This window comes from Triticum aestivum, chromosome 3A (assembly GCF_018294505.1).
Source record: "Triticum aestivum cultivar Chinese Spring chromosome 3A, IWGSC CS RefSeq v2.1, whole genome shotgun sequence".
NCBI lineage: Eukaryota > Viridiplantae > Streptophyta > Magnoliopsida > Poales > Poaceae > Triticum > Triticum aestivum.
Genome location: NC_057800.1, coordinates 93492178 through 93495238, shown reverse-complemented (window position 1 = coordinate 93495238; position 3061 = coordinate 93492178).

Here is a 3061-nt window from a genome sequence, read left to right as displayed (position 1 = left end):
TAAGGGAGTAACGCCAGGCCCAGGGGCTCATTGCACGGGCTCCCTGATACTCAAGGTTATATTCGGCTTCCCTGATAACTTCCGTAGCGAACATTTAACCTTCCACATCGCTCCGTTCCAAAGTGGCTATCAAGCACTACTTGGACGCGAAGCTTTTGCTCACTTTAATGCAATACCACATTATGCTTCCCTAACGCTCAAGATGCCTGGTCCACGCGGCATCATTACAGTGAACGGAAGTATTAAGCGATCCTTGCGCGCCGAAGAGAATGCGACTGCCTTGGCAGCCGCACACTAAAAACGGCCTCGCCAACTAAAGTATTTGATAGGTCGTCAAGACCACGGACGTGGTTAGACGAGTCCGGCGCTGCTATATGTAATTTATACCGGATTGATGGCCACACCCCTATTACAAATACAATGGGCCCAACGCGCGTAGACAAGTGGCAATTTATACTCATTTCTGTTATACATGGTTTCTTTAAAAACTATCTCTCTGCACGACAACTTTTTCACCTAAATTCCTCTCTTTTATAGATGACCATCGTGCTACACCCGTCCAGGATATGGCACAACGGAGACACAGGCGCAGACGTGCAGCAGGGACCCGTTCCAAGGATTCTTTTTAGATTAAGACCCTGCGTAAACCTTTTTTACTGTCTCTTGTTGATACACATCCACCGAATTCTCAGCACAATTGGGAAGGATGCTGATGTCTTGGCATGTGGCCACGTCAGAATAATGCACGTACCTGGACACAAGGGGCTTCTTACAAAAGGCACTATTTAGGCCCGGTTTATACCATAAAGACCGAATAACTTAGGGAGTGTTCGATGTCGTGAGTTTGGCCTTATATGCATCAGCTCCGAATCATTGTCTTTGGTCAAATGTTGGGTTTGCCCGGCTCCTGTGTTTTGGTGCCTTATGTTCCGCTTTATCGGCTAAGGCAGCACCAGGAGAACTACTGCGATTGTGCCCTGGTTCATCCGGACGAGCACCTCAGTAGAGAAAGCCGAAAATTGACTGTCATGATATAGCGTGAGACTGGTCAACCACTCGATGACCTATCGGAATGTTCGAATTCCTCCGCCTTAACGAAGGGCCATTTTCCGGCCAGGCATATACGCACCCCGAGATCGGGAGAGTGCGGAGCCACTAGGGGCTATCTAGTAGCCCCACTGTCAAACTCCTATGGCTAAGTGAAAGTGTTAAAGCATTATAGTCCGGTTGCCTCGTTCGCTACGCTATCACCTCCTTAATAGGACCAAGATGTTGGGTTAAGTGTGAACACGCGTTTTTCGCGAGCACCTCCGCATTATATGCATGGGGGTTGAAGCCAACGGCTGCAATCTTTCAGGTTATACACATGTATACATAAACGGCCGCACAGGAGGCATCATACTACTTTCAGGCAAAAGTATAAACATAGCCTTATAAAATTTCATAAAAGCATTGTGTTTACAATGAGAATACATATCATTCAAACATAATATTCTTCGATCACTGGGCCTCTATCAAACGAGCACCCTCGAGAACCTCCTCGAAATAGTGCTCGGCAGCCACTCGGCCTATGGCCGAACCCTGCGCTGCAATAGTGGTAGCGTCCATCTCCGCCCAGTATGCTTTAACACGGGCAAGGGCCATCCGCGAGCCTTCTATGCACGCCGGCCTCTTCATCGCATTAATGCGCGGCACCGCACCAAGGAACCGCTGCACTAAACTGAAGGGCTTCCCAGCCGCAATATCCTTGGCTTCCCGCAGCTCCTCCTTCGCTCTCATAGCAGAGCGGGTGTCTTTGTCCGCCATCGTGGCCTTCTCAAGGTCCGTTGCCTATGCTTGATTTTCTTTTTTCAAGGAGCCGGCAACGGTCGGCAGTATCTTTTAATTTTACGGCCATCTTGGCCATCTTCTCTTGACTCTTGCAATGTGCGGCCTTCGCGGCTTTCAACTCTTTGGCCGCCTTCAAAGCAGCCGCATTACTAATCCTCGCTTGTTCCTTGGCTCGGGCAAGTTCTACCTGCAAGGTTTCCACAGTGGCAGCTCCATCTGCAGTCACAACATATTAAAGATACTGGCATCATGCTGCTCTTACTATGTGGCGTTCACCAGATAATAACACTTACCCTGTGCCTCGTCAAGCCTCTTGTTAACAAGCTCGATGTCAGCGTCTGCCGCATCTAGTTGCCATTTTAATTTGGCAAACTCACTAGTCCGGCCAGCCACCGGAGCTTCCACCACCTGCACATAAGGGCAGTCTGGTTATTGCCTGGGACTATGATCCTCTGTTCGTCGTTGTTATCAACGACAATCAGAGTCTCAGGGGCTACTATCTACACAGGGCACACCTAACATGTGCGGTACTATCACATATTATCTCACGTACCTCAAAGCCTGTCAGTAGACTTATAAAGGCTTCATGTAATCCGCTTTCGGCGGACGAAATTCTCTCCATCATACCCATCAGCGTACGCTGTTCTTCTGAGATGGCCGCTCGCCCCACCAGCTCCCTCAGAACGTCCGACCGCATACCAGACGGTGCCGGACTCTTTTGTTTGCTCTCTTCGGGAGCCGGATGCTGGGGACTTCGGGGGTCTATGGGATTATCTTCTGGCCTCACCATATCCGGAGAGGCCCTCCGTGACGACACTTCGGGGTCGCCCGCTTCTTGAGCGGAGGAGTCCGGGGGAGGCATTTCGCTCTCCACCATCTCTGGAAGAAGATCCCCCGAAGACGAGCTCAGCTGACAGGGGCTAAGGCCCGAACTGCAAGATATATGCGGCGGTTATTTTCTCAGAAGAAAGACAGTATACCTTCACTATTAAAGTATTTTTTGGATCACTTACGACTCGTTGGAGGGCTGATCCCCCCGCGGACTTTGTGCGGCAAAAGCATCCCCCGAGGCAAGACCCTCTATGGGAGACTTCTTCTCCCATTCGGAGGCCTCGGCTTCCGGATCCTTGGAAGCAGTCCTTTTCCTCCCCCGGTTATCCTCCTCCATGGAGACGCTCATTCCCTCGGTGGGAACTGGCAGCGATGGGGGCCCACATCCGCCCATATTATC